This window comes from Oryctolagus cuniculus, unplaced genomic scaffold (assembly GCF_964237555.1).
Source record: "Oryctolagus cuniculus unplaced genomic scaffold, mOryCun1.1 SCAFFOLD_50, whole genome shotgun sequence".
Classification (NCBI taxonomy): domain Eukaryota; kingdom Metazoa; phylum Chordata; class Mammalia; order Lagomorpha; family Leporidae; genus Oryctolagus; species Oryctolagus cuniculus.
The window spans coordinates 509,179-523,763 of record NW_027208298.1 but is presented as its reverse complement, the minus strand read 5'-3'; the positions used below and the strand labels follow the sequence as shown (position 1 = coordinate 523,763).

General features: G+C 39.8%; 1 pseudogene; it reads left to right on the top strand.

Annotated features, from left to right (window-relative positions):
* Window positions 1–460: 460 nt before the first annotated feature.
* Window positions 461–14,585, top strand: part of LOC138848179 (vomeronasal type-2 receptor 116-like) — a 32,131-nt pseudogene continuing 18,006 nt past the window's right edge.

Sequence of the window (14,585 nt, the reverse complement as noted above, 5' to 3'; positions counted from 1 at the left end):
GAGGCGAGGAAAGAGAGTCCAAAACATGTTTTTCCAACATGTTTTCCCCAATAATGGAGGGTGACAGGTGCAGGGCCCCAGGGCTGGGTGATCCCTTGAGTTACTGTGTGGGACACAGTGAAGCAATGAAAAGGCTGAGCTGCAAGTGCTCTGCTGATCACATGGACACCAAGGGCAATGTCTCACTGCATGGACTTCCTTAGAAATAACTCCCTGTAGTTGCTAGTTGTGCCCCTTTCTGACTCACTAGACTTGAAGACAGCGATACTGGGATTTGGCAGTGCCCTGCACAGAGAGCGATTCTCTGCAGGGGATTGAGCCTGCTGACACCTGCCAGCTCCTTGTTCCCTAACCTCAGCTGATGTTCTGGGCTTCATCTCTGCATTGTGAAAACACTGGCAAGATGTAGTCTGTGAGCCTTCTGTGCCTACTCCTGCATACTATACACACTTTACAGGGCATGACTCACAGGGAATGCCATCATTACCTTAAGCCAAGTATCAACCAAGACGGAGACCTGATCTTGGGTGGCTTTTTCCCTCTCTACTATCCAGAAACAGAAACTGAAAAGGTCCAGATATCTTTTTTACATCGTCCCCAGTATAAAACTGTTGTTTCGTGGTAAGTTCAAGATTGTGCATATGTGTTAAGTCTGGTTATTCTTGAATGTGAGTGTATGTTACTATGTCTGTGTTTAATACTTTCTGAGAATGCTGGAAGGTATGCAGAAAGTGGCATAAATGCCAATAAAGAAAGGCATAGGTTCCCTCCACTCTTGTTCCTTCCACACATTCCTGTTCATTTTTCCATTTGTTTCTTAGTCTTTCAGGGACAGAGCAGTGACATCAATAGAAATGTGCCCACTCCATGTAGCCCTGGACATCTTGGGATGAGTCAAAATGTGGGGACTCCAGATCGCATCCCACCTGCATGCATGGAGTGGGCACAGGTGTCCTGAGACACTGAGGCCCTGGTCTGGGGTCAGCGTTAGGATTAAGAGGTCATTCTGGGTGTCAGTGCTGACAAGAGCATTGTTGAAATGTACTTGATAGTGAATCAATGTGTGTCTGAGATGTGCCACCATAAACAGACTGTGACAGACTGTGTCTCACCACATGTCAATAACTTAGCCCCAACAGACTGCAGGCATTAAGTCTCTGAAAGTCACAAGGAGAAAGGGGTTTATCTTCCCCAATTCTTTCACTTGGATCCTGATGGTTCTCCAGGAATCACACAGAAAATTCTGGGCTCGACGTACCTGTGCAGCATGTGTTTTAGTAACTTTTAACATGGATGTCTGAAGAGGATTAGAAACAAACATCCTGTCTCTGCACCCTTGTTGATGGTGACAGTGGAGTGTGTTTCTGACTCACTGCAGAGAACCACATGCTCATGTGTTCAGAAGAGGGTGAGGCAGAGAGCTGTTGGTTTAAATGGTGTGTGTCTGGCTTTTCCATGCTTTTTGGAATTTAAAGCTTATCCACTCAGCAGATTGCCATGCAGTGTGGGCAACTGATAATGGGCCTGGCAACCTCTGAGGCACAGGGTTACCATGTAATCTCTCATCTCAGGGACACTGGGAGACAGTGAGGACCTGTCTTGTTCATGATCTCAGGGTGAGGTCAGCCCACGCCAAAAAGAGGAGGACAGGCTTTGCCCTGCCTTCTGTTCCCCAGGTAGAAAAGTGTCTGGTCACCCTTGTTTGTGCAGACATGCCAGCCTTCATGTGCTTGTCACACTCTAAAATAAAATTATATATGCTTTAGTCTCCTTTAGTTAATATGGGCCAGATGATTAATTCTTTGTGGACTTTGGCTTCAAGCTCCAGCTTCAATACAATGACTGAACTCCCTTAAAGCTGATGGAAGATGTGTTGTTATTTGCCTACAAGGAGTTATTTTATGTGCAGATCCCACACTTGTTTACCCAGTGTTTGGCCTTTAATTTGGCATTCATTTTGCGTGACTGTATGTAATACTCTAATGATCAATTTCATTTAATAAACTGCATATTTCTCTGAGAAGATTGGGGTACATCATTGAATAATGAGATAAAGTCTTTTATCAAGATTTTTAAAAGAGTTACCAACTCATTGCTGATAAACCTGTTAATGTTCATCACCCACTCACAAATCCCCATAGTCCTTTTCAGTGTCTCTACATTTTTCATTCTTTCTCTCCTAGTCCATACCACCCATCTGTCTTGTGTGTCTGAGGATCAGTCTGTTATAGCCCCTCCATGTGAACTGATTCATACCCCTTGTGGTCTTTTGTGACTAACATCTTGCAGTGCACCATGTTTTCCTATTTTATCCATGTTGTGGCTTGCAACAACATTTAGTATACTTTTCTCAAAATATCTTAATATCTAGGTCTGCTTTGGTGTCAGACACTCCTGTTTACTTAAAAAAATAACTCTGCATGCCAGGTTCTGTACTTAACAACTCACAACTTTGCATTCAGGAAAAAAAAGAATTAAGCTAGTCAACTTTCAGCTGATAGCACATGCTGTAAATAACCCAGGGTGAATGCAGTATGCCCTTCACAATGAAAAATTCTATTACTAAGACTAAATGTGTAAAAGAAAAAAAGTTTATTCAATGGTTTTAATTTATTATTCAAATAAATAAATTTAAGCTATGGACACATGACAGTAGCATGATTTCTGTGCCAGGTTGACTTCATTTTTAACAAGTAAGTCCTCGACATATCTGAAAATCTCCTTGGATTAAGTGTGTCTAGAATACTGACTTTTACCTGGAGGACAAAATTAAATTTTAAACTCCTCATATAAGAACAACATGCACAACACTGTCTGACCCAATAAATACTGTTCAGCTAAAAATAAAGCACTGTCAATTAGAAACTTTTTGAATGTGTTTATAATATTGAGGATAAGGATAAATGACAAACTCTTAATTAAGCCCAAAACAGAAACATAATATCCAATGCAAAGTAACTAAAGGAATGATTGGATGAATATATTGAGTCCCAGGTAACTTATTAACATGTATGACTTTTCTTAGCTTTCAAATTATGGAAGCAATGTAATAAGTTATAAAAGTTCAAAAGAATTCCAAGGGAAGAAGATAAAAGAAATCCATAGTGAGGAAATAGACCATCCACTCTCTCATAAAATGTGAGAGTTCCTAAATTCTCAGAAATCCTATTTTCACTTAAGATATATGTTGTGATTATAGAGTAAATTGAGATTATGTTATATCAAAGATTAAATGAAAAAAGAGAAAGGAAGGAGGGATAATTAAGGGAGGGACATATGGTTATCCTCTTAGAATATCTATGAAATATATGAAATCTTTGTATTAATAACAATTTTAAGAACATATATAGAAAACAGGAGGCAACATGCAAGTGTAAAATATGAAATGACAAATGTGAATTCAATAGAGAAAAAAATAAATGGAAACTAAGCAATCATCAGCAATTATCTGACAGATTTCAGGAGTCAAATGTTTACATTCAAGGAAAACAAAATGTTAAATCTGATTTGAGCAAAGCAAAATATTAGAGTAGAAAATTAAAGTGAGGACTAGGGAAAAACAGCTCAGGTGGCCCTGAGAATGTTCTAAAATTTTGGACAACAGATGAGTCAGGTGGTATTCAGCCTACTCCAGAAATTACTGAAAACAGAAATGCTTGCTCCTGGGTGTTGTCCTTAGGTTGAACACATCAAAGATTCCCTAGAGGGTTCATGAAGGTGAGAGTGATCATAGACATGGTTTGCTTCAGAGGAGTCCAAGGACCTTGCCAGGATCTTCTAGAGCCCTTGGAACCTCCCTCACACCTCCTCCATGTGCAAGAGCTGTGGCACAACTGAGTGGAAGCCTGAGTCTGACCATTGCTGCTTCAGGGCGTGGCTGTGTTGTTGCTCTGAATTCCATGCTCTGAACCTTCTCCCTGATGCTGCCCCTCTTTTTAGGTGGCTGTGGAAGAGCTACCAATACGTGCTGGCCTTCTGCTTTGCCATCCAGGAGATCAATAAGGACCCCCAGCTACTCCCCAACCTGACCCTGGGTTTCAAATTCTTCAATGCCTTTGCCAGTGAACAGTATACCTTATTGAGCTTAGTGTATTGGTTGGCTGGGATGAATCTGGCTTTTCCTAACTACAGCTGCCATAAACAAGGAAGACATGTTGCCATCATTGCTGGAACCACATCAGCATTGTCCATTGAATTTGGAACACTTTTGGAGCTCTACAAAACCCCACAGGTAAATGAGTTGTGAATTTGGAGAACAATAGTTGAATCTCCTCCAACACCATTCTCTCACCTCTGAAAAATGGAAATGGGGCAGCCGAGTGTGCATATTCCACCATGGTATAGGAGAGATCCCATGGATTTTTCAGGGACATGAGGTTATTAACAGGGGAAGGATAAGGAATAAAGGCAAATAGCAGGGTATGTTGACCATATTCCTTTTTTTTTAACAGGCAGAGTGGACAGTGAGAGAGAGAGACAGAAAGGTCTTCCTTTGCCATTGGTTCACCCTCCAAAGGCCGCTGCAGCCAGTGCACTGCGGCTGGCGCACCGCACTGATCTGATGGCAGGAGCCAGGTGCTTATCCTGGTCTCCCATGGGGTGCAGGGCCCAAGCACTTGGGCCATCCTCCACTGCACTCCCTGGCCACAGCAGAGAGCTAGCCTGGAAGAGGGGCAACTGGGTCAGAATCCAGTGCCCCAACTGGGACTAGAACCCAGTGTTCTGGTGCTGCAAGGTGGAGGTTTAGCCTAGTGAGCCGCGGTGCCGGCTGACCATATTCTTAATATTCCTGTCTAGGGCCTGTGTAACCATCTCCCACCTGCTGGAAGCATTGACTATCTAATAGTCTCACCTCTATGCCTCATAAAAAATGTCCACAGCACACAGACATGCCCCATCCTAGGACAGCACTGTCTCAGGTGGCACCCAGAGATCTAGGACTAATGGATATGGGGATCTACCTCTTGGTTCTCTTTGGGAAAACACTGAGTGTAACAGTGAAAAATTATTTTTAAAAAGACTTCTATATTTGTTTATCTAAATGGCAAAGCAATAGAGAAAGAAGGAAAGGCACATACACATACACACAGAGGTGGGGTGGATCTCCTATTCCACAGGGTCACTCCCCAAACTCCCACAACAGCTAGATCTGAGCCAGCCAGCAGCTAGCAGCCAGCAGTCAGCAGCCAGCAGCCAGCAGCCACTATCTCCGTCCAGTTATACCACATGGTAGAAAGGGGCCTAGTACTTGTGTAACACATTGCTGAATGCTCAGGCACATTGGCAGGCAAGTAGATCGGAAGCTTATTAGCCAGGACTTGAACTGACAATTTAAAATTGGATGCTGGTATCATCATTGATAGGCTAACACGCAGTGCCACAAGGCTGGCTCCACCATGGAGTGTTGAGACTCATATCCAGTTATACTGGAGCTCAACCAATCATGTTTTCAATCCTAATTAGTCACAAGCACACAGATTGATTTTTTTCACATTCTCAGTGGCCATGCCATATACAACTCTACATATCAAACATGTGGACATTGAATCCAATCTTCAGGAGACAGCGAAGCAGCCAGTCAGACAAGGGGCTCCAATATAACCAGCTCTGCTGGTTTGCTCACCAAATGTCTGCCATGATGTTGGGCTGAGTCTGCCAGAGCAGATGTGTAGAACCAGGAAGTCATTCCACATGAATTCCATGACCCAATGACTTGAGACATTATCACTTCCTCCCTAGGTCTGCACCAGTATCTAAAAAATACTTCCCCAGGGACACACTACACAAGAAAATGTGCCTGCCAAACATAGGCCACATGGTGAGTGGAAGTTTCTGTTTTGGAAAAATTATTTTGCCCCAAATCAAAGAGGGTTGGTAATTGTATTCTTGGAGACAATGCAGGATTCCTGTGGTAATCCGTGTACACCAAATACCAAGAGATCAACACAGTAGAGATTTCTGTCTAAAGTTATCTACCATGGAGAAGGTGGCTCTGCTCCACCAATCACCCTGGGCAAGGATGTGGGAAAGACCACTGGCTGGGTGAAGCAGCATCCAAAGTTTCTTATTCCTCAGTCCCCACTGCAGGACATGAAGAGCATACAGAAACTGACAGATTTTCTTTAAAGCTAAGGATGAGGAGTCACATTTATTAACCTAAAGTAATGTGCATGTGAAGCATGGTCTTCTCTGTGGTCAATATAGCAAGATTTTTCATCTCACTGCACTTTTTCTTTTCACACAATAGTAACCTACTTAAAGCTCACCTTGGGGAGATTTTTTTTCACTCACTTCCAAGTGAGATAAGACAAATCTCACAAAAATGTGATCATGTTTTTCTTTGCTTTCAGCTCACCTATGGCCCTTTTGATCCCATGCTAAATGATAAGGACCAGTTTCCCTCACTCTATCAGATGGCCACCAGTGACAGCTCTTTGGGCCATGGAATGATCTCCTTGTTGCTGCATTTTGGCTGGATGTGGGTGGCTCTCTTTGTGTCTGATGACATGAAGGGAGAGCAGTTCCTTCAGTACTTTGAAGCAGAGATGCTCAAGAAAAGTGTCTGTGTGGCCTTTACAGTGAAGCTCCCTGTCACAAAGAAGTTGTATGGGGATAGTGATCTCACTTTCATGAGTAGCATCAGAGCTTCATCTGCAAATGTGCATATACTCTATGGTGATGTAAGAGGTCTCATCATTGTGGATATTTCAGTGAGGTCCTTTTTAACCATGGGGAAGGTGTGGATCTTGACATCAAAGTGGGATCTTGTTATGTCTGAGACAAACCACATGTTGCACTCTCTACATGGAGGCTTCTCATTTTCACCCCACAAGGAAGAAATCCCTGGCCTCAAACATTTTGTCAAGATGGCAAACCCTTCCCACTACCCAGAAGACTTTTACTTTAGTAAATTATGGCTTTTCCATCTGGACTGCTCACTTGCAGGGTCATTTTGTGGACGTATTGGAACCTGCTCACGAAATACTTCCTTAGAGTTTCTTCCAGGACATATTGACCTGTTGACCATATCTGACTCCAGCTATTTAGTCTACAATGCTGTCTACACAGTGGCTCATGTCCTCCATAAAATGCTTTTGGAGAAAGTAGAAATGGGATCTCCAGGAGAAGCAGCCCAGCCCATGATTCTTCCCTGGCAGGTAAACCTCCCTTAGAACAGAACAAGCACTGGCCACTTGATGGAATCTAGAGATGTTTTATTGAGGTACAGCATCATGACCCTGCTTTTCATCTCAAGTTCAGAGAGATTAGGTACAAAAGAATATGGGCTCTTTCTTTTGGTTAGTGGTATATCTGTGATTGTTGGCTTTGGCTGGAAATTTCAGTCACTGTAGATTTTGAATGTTTACTTTCTAATCAGAAATCATATTAGGAAAGTTTCTAATGCTGGCTGAAATACTGTAAAGTATACAATGAAACACATGAGTAAACAACAGATAAAAAGTTGTCATTCCCTAATATTCTTTGGAATTTATATAAAGCCAAAAAAGACATATTGACCAATTATTTTTCATTTCTATTCATTTTTCATTTGTAAAATTTAACAATTTTGGCATCCTGCTACGTGTACATCACATGTAGATATTTATATATATTCATATATACAGCTTTTTCTTGGAATAGGACTATTAAATTAAAAAGGTGAGGGATTAATGACAATGTTCCTAATAAAGGGAAATTAGGGTATATATCATATACATGGTATGCTTCATGGAAACAACATGCTAGGATATCATCACAGTGTTTGTACTCTGTATATTAACTTGAACAAATCAGAAAAACATCTGATGTTTCTTTCCTGGGCCTGCAGTATCTCACTCAGCATAGTGATCTTCAATTCCATGTATTTTGTTGCAAATATTGATCAAATCTATAATTGATTAATTATACATAATATAAATTAATTATATACATTATGTAATTATATAATATAGAGAAATTGCCAATCAGACAGGTAGAAAATTTCCAATCCATAATTTATGGTCCTAATTAATTCTCCACAAAAGGGAAACCAAAGAGTTTCAGTAGGACCCAGTGAATTTTTAGTGCATCATTTTTTCTATGCACATATGTACTTGTTAATTCAATATATCAATTTATGATCACTACAGCTATTTCTTTATGTTTAAGCTGTTGTCTGGTGGTGCTCATTCTAGAAAGTCAACTTTAGCACTGATGCTAAAAGACATCACAACACATTAGATGAGTCATCATCTGAGATTTGCAGGTGGAACCTGCTATATTGCAGCTGAGAAATTCAGGAAGTGTAATAATCAAGACTTTCTATTGATGCCTGTAGATCATGAAACCAATTCATCTTTACAAACACATGATAAGCACAGAGCAAGCGCCATAACTCTGTTATTCCCATCTGCTCCTTGATCCAACTGGCTCTCTGTGGCATCTGGTTGGGAACCTATCCTCCTTTTATTGAGTTAGATACACACTCTGAGCTTGACCACATCATCCTGGTGTGCAACAAGGGCTCGGCCACTGCCTTCTACTGTGTCCTGGGCTACCTGGGCTCCTTGGCCTTGGCCAGCTTCACTGTAGCTTTCCTAGCCAGGAATCTGCCTGACACCTTCAATGAAGCCAAGTTCCTTACATTCAGCATGCTGGTGTTCTGCAGCGTCTGGGTGACCTTCCTGCCTGTCTACCACAGCACCAAGGGGAAGGTCATGGTGGCCGTGGAGGTCTTCTCCATCTTGGCCTCCAGTGCAGGGCTCCTAGGCTGCATCTTTTTTCCCAAGTGCTATGTTATTCTTATTAGACCTGAGAAGAACACTTTGAAAGGCTTAAAGAAAAAAGCAAGTTCTAAAGGATTCTAAATTTTTTCCACTTGTTTTATTATCATATATTTAGAGTTTAGTACCAAGAATCCACTCTGAAATAGCATTCCAGAAATATGGGGGAACTAAAATTGATTTTTCCTTTAAAAACTTATTGTATTGGACATTATCCTAGCATTCTGAGTGCATGGCATAAATTTCTACCTTTGGCTTTGGCTCCTGTCATGGACGTCTGACTCCTGGGGACCCTGGAAGGAAGGGTTGAATCTTCATGTTAACTTGGTCCTGGCCACCTATGTGAAAAACTGGGGTCTGACTGCCTGTTGTTGGTTGTAGCCTCAGTCCAGGACAGGCATGGGGTTGTGTTTCTCTCCCTCTCAGAGTTAGTAATGGATTTTAGAGAAAAATTTTATATTGAGTAAAAATAAATTATGATGTAAATTTTCATCCAGACTACAACGACAATGTTATTTTATATTAAAAGGCTATCCCTGAAATGGTGGAGACTGAATTAATTTATATTTTTTATCAATGTACAGACAATGTAATTGTTCATATTTGCTAAGACATCTAATTATACAAGCTTTATGTTCTGTTTGCCCTGGCTATTGAGTGCTTGACATCTCTTTGTTGACATTGTCATTTAAGTGAGATTCCTTTTCCAGACACGGGAGGTGCTTGGTCATACAGTGTTCCTCTGTAGAGATATTGTGTTGCCCAAAATATCTTAATAAATTCTCATTGTTGAGCTATTTTGAAATGATGTCTTTATCAAACATATATGGAATATTCATTTAAACATGGCACCGAATCATTAACTGTATGTTCTTTCATCAATATATTGGTTTTTGTTTTTGTCTTTGTTTTAAGTTTTATTTTTTCACTTGCACATGCGATACAATGTTGTTTTTATTAATGTGAAATTCTCATAGCTAAGATGAACCAATTTTAAACTGGATAAGTCAAAAGCATTTAAGTACATGCATATTCATATTGAACATTCAGATTGTGCATAGTATGTTCACACATTCGTGCAATAGTCTTCTCTAAGTGGATTGAAGACATTTTCATCACCCTATAAAAATTTCTTTATGCAATAAGAAGTCAGTTTCAAACTCATATCATGCAAGCAATCATCTTCTTTAGTTTCTCTGAGCTTACCTTTTCTGAATAATTCTGATCAATATGTAGCATAGGAGTCTGGCTTCAAACCCATCCACATTGCAGCAGGCATCATTTATTTCTTTTTCAAACTGTATAACTTTCCATCTTACAGATTTTTATCATTCTGTTTTACAATTTTATTGATTCATTTTATTGCTCAACCTAGTAATATTTTATTTGTTATTTTGAGATAGTATAGTTTTAGTTTGCATTTGACTCAAAGGCTTAATGCTGCACTACATAAAGTGTTCAACAAATACCAAGAAAGAAGACCATAGTTCTGCAGGAATATAGGCAGGGGATGTAAATGATAATCCAATGAAAAATGTTCAACTTCTCTTATATGTAGCAAATTTTAAAATAACTTTTGAAAATTCATGCTATGGTAGTGTGCAGTGGAAGGTTTCTGGCACATAACAAACCTTCCCAGGCAGACGAATCAATTAATTCACAAGCTTTTATTGGGATTCCGCTCCTGGGCAAGGTTTCCCAGCCCCAACAGAGCGTCAGAGGTTGGAAGGGCTCCTTTTATAGATATAGGGCATAGAGGTAAAAGGTTGAGGCAGGTCTGATCCTCGTGGGTTGACCTTTAGGCAACCGGTGGACCTTCACAAGGACTTTTCTTTCCCAGAAGTGCGGGTAGGGTCTCTCCATTCCCAGAAGTATAGGCCTTCTCTCCTTGTGGATCCCAAAGCTACCATGTAGTTCTTAATAATTTATTCCACAAAGATTTAAAACTAAGCATGGCAAAACATTGTATTTTCAACCAAAATGATACACACAGACAGTTTACTTTCCTTTAATTTATTTTTATTTCATAGCCAAAATGAATTTTTCTTTTATTTCCCCAGAACACTTTTATTTAAGGTATCTAAACTTCAAACATTTCATAAATACAACCTTAGGAACATTGTGAATCTCCACATCCTTCTTCCTCCTTCCTCTCCAATTTCCATTCCTACTTTACACTGAGATCTATTTTCTTTTTTTTAACTTTAATTTAATGAATATGAATTTCCAAAGTACAGCTTATGGATTACAATGGCTTCCCCCCCATAACGTCCCTCCCACCTGCAACCCTCCCCTCTCCTGCTCCCTCTCCCATTCCATTCACATCAAGATTCATTTTCAATTATCTTTATATAGAGAAGGTCAGTTTAGTATACATTAAGTAAAGATTTCAACAGTTTGCATCCACATAGAAACACAAAGTGAAATATACTGTTTGAGTACTCGTTATAACATTAAATCACAATGTACAGCACATTAAGGACAGAGATCCTACATGAGGAGTAAGAGCACAGTGACTCCTGTTGTTGACTCAACAAATTGACACTCTTGTTTATGGCATCAGTAATCACCCTAGGCTCTTGTCATGTGTTGCCAAGGCTATGCAAGCCTTTGAGTTCACTGATTCTGATCATATTTAGACAAGTTCATAGTCAAAGTGGATGTTCTCTCCTCCCTTCAGAGAAAGGTACCTCCTTTGATGACCTGTTCTTTCCACTAGGATCTCACTCATGGAGATCTTTCATTTAGGTCAATTTTTTTTTTTTGCCAGAGTGTCTTTGTTTTCCATGCCTGAAATACTATCATGGGCTTTTCAGCCAGATCCGAATGCTTTAAGGGCTGATTCTGAGGCCAGAGTGCTGTTTAGCACATCTGCCATTCTATGAGTCTGCTGTGTATCCCCCTTCCCATGTTGGATGGTTCTCTCACTTTTTTATTCTATCGGTTAGTATTTTCAGACAATAGTCTTGTTTATGTGATCCCTTTGACTCTTAGTCCTATCATTATGATCAATTGTGAACAGAAATTTATCTCTTGGACTAGTGAGATGGCATTGGTACATGCCACCTTGATGGGATTGAATTGGAATCCCCCGGCATGTTTCTAACTCTACTGTTTGGGGCAAGCCAGCTTGAGCATGTCCCAAATTGTACATCTCTTTCCTCTCTTATTCCCATTCTTATATTTTAACAGGGATCACTTTTCAGTTAAGTTTCAACATTTAAGACTAACTGTGTATCAATTACAGAATTAAACCAATAGTATTAAATAGAACAAACAAAAATAATACTAGGAGGGATAAAGTATTAAGTTGTTTATCAACAGTCAGAGCAAGGACTGATCAAGTCACCACTTCTCATAGTGTCCATTTCACTTCAACAGGTTTCCTTTTTGGTGCTCGGATAGTTGTCACCGATCAGGGAGAACATATGATATTTGTCCATTTGGACTGGCTTATTTCATTCAGCATGTTTTCCAGATTCCTCCATTTTGTTGCAAATGACGAGATTTCATTGTTTTTCGCTGCTGTATAGTATTCTGCAGAGTACATATCCCATAATTTCTTTATCCAGTCTACTGTTGATGGGCATTTAGGTTGATTCCAGGTCTTAGCTATTGTGAATTGAGCTACAATAAACATTAAGGTGCAGACCGCTTTTTTATTAGCCAATTTAATTTCCTTTGGGTAAATTCCAAGGAGTGGGTTGGCTGAGTTTAATGGTAGGGTTATATTCAGGTTTCTGAGGAATCTCCAGACTGACTTCCATAGTGGCTTTACCTGTTTACATTCCCACCAACAGTGGATTAGTGTCTCTTTTTCCCCACATCCTCACCAGCATCTTTTGTTGGTAGATTTCTGAATGTGAAAAATTCTAACTGGGGTGAGGTGAAACCTCATTGTGGTTTTGATTTGCATTTCCCTGATTGCTAGTGATCTTGAACACTTTTTTAGGTGCCTGTTGGCCCTTTGGATTTCCTCTTTTGAAAAATGTCTATTGAGGTCCTTGGGCCATCTCTTAAGTGGGTTGTTGGTTTTGTTTTTGTGGAGTTTCTTGATCTCTTTGTAGATTCTGGTAATTAATCCTTTATCTGTAGCATAGCTTGCAAATATTTTTTCCATTCTGTCCGTTGCCTCTTCACTCTCCTGACTGTTTCTTTTGCAGTACAGAAACTTCTCAATTTGATGCAATCCCAAATGTTAATTTTGGCTTTGACTGTCTACACCTCTAGGGACTTTTCCAGAAACTCTTTGCCTGTGCCAATATCTTGCAGGGCTTCTCCAGTGTTCTCTAATAATTTGATGGTGTCAGGTCATAGATTTAGGTCTTTAATCCATGCTGAGTGGATTTTTGTGTAAGGTGTAAGGTAGGGGTCTTGCTTCATGCTTCTGCACATGGAAATCCAGTTTTCCCAGCACCATTTATTGAATAGACTGTCCTTATTGCAGGGATTGGTTTTAGATCCTTGATCAAATGTAAGTTGGCTGTAGATGTTTGGGTTGATTTCTGGTGTTTCAATTCTGTTCCATTGGTCTATCCATCTGTTTCTGTACCAGTACCATGCTGTTTTGATTACAACTGCCCTGTAGTATGTCTGAAATCTGGTATTGTGATGCCTGCGGCTTTGTTTTTGCTGTACAAAATTGCTTTAGTTATTTGAGGTCTCCTGCATCTCCATATGAATTTCAGCATCATTTTTTTCTAGATCTGAGAAGAATGTCTTTGGTATCCTGATTGGAATTGCATTGAATCTATAAATTGCTTTTGGGAGAATGGACATTTTGACGATACTGAATCTTCCAACCCATGATCATGGAAGATTTTTCCATTTTTTGGTATCCTCTTCTATTTCTTTCTTTAAGATTTTGTAATTATCATCGTAGAGATCTTTAACATCCTTAGTTAAGTTTATTTGAAGGTATTTGATAGTTTTTGTAGTTATTGTGAATGAGATTGATCTTAGCAGTTCTTTCTCAGCCATGGCATTGCCTGTATATACAAAGGCTGTTGATTTTTTTGCATTGATTTTATATCCTGCCACTTTGCCAAACTCTTCTATGCATTCCAAGAGTCTCTAGTACAGTTCTTTGGATCCTCTAAGTAAAGAATCATATCGTCTGCAAAGAGGGATAGTTTGACTTCTTCCTTCTTAATTTGTATTCCTTTAATTTCTTTTTCTTGTCTGATGGCTCTGGCTAAAACTTCCAGAACTATGTTGAATAGCAGTGGTGAGAGTGGGCATCCCTGTCTGGTGCCAGATCTCAGTGGCAATGCTTCCAACTTTTCCCCATTCAATAGGATGCTGGCCATGGGTTTTTCATAAATTGCTTTGATTATATTGAGGAATGTTCCTTCTATACCCAATTTGCTTAGAGTTTTCCTCATGAAAGGGTGTTGAATTTTATCGAATGCTTTCTCTGCATCTATTGAGATGATCATATGGTTTTTCTTTTGCAGTCTGTTAATGTGGTGAATCACATTGATTGATTTGCGAATGTTGAACCATCCCTGCATACCAGGGATGAATCCCACCTGGTCTGGATGGATAATCTTTCTGATGTGTTGTTATATTCTATTGGCAAGAATTTTATTGAGGATTTTTGCGTCTATGTCCATCAGGGATATTGGTCTATAATTCTCTTTCAATGCTGCATCTTTCTCTGGCTTAGAGATTAAGGTGATGCTGGCTTCATAGAAAGAATTTGGGAGGATTACCTCCTTTTCAATTGTTCTGAATAGTTTGAGAAGAATTGGAGTGTTCTTCTGTAAATGTCTGGTAGAATTCAGCAGTGAATCCATCTGGTCCTGGGCTTTTCTTTGTTGG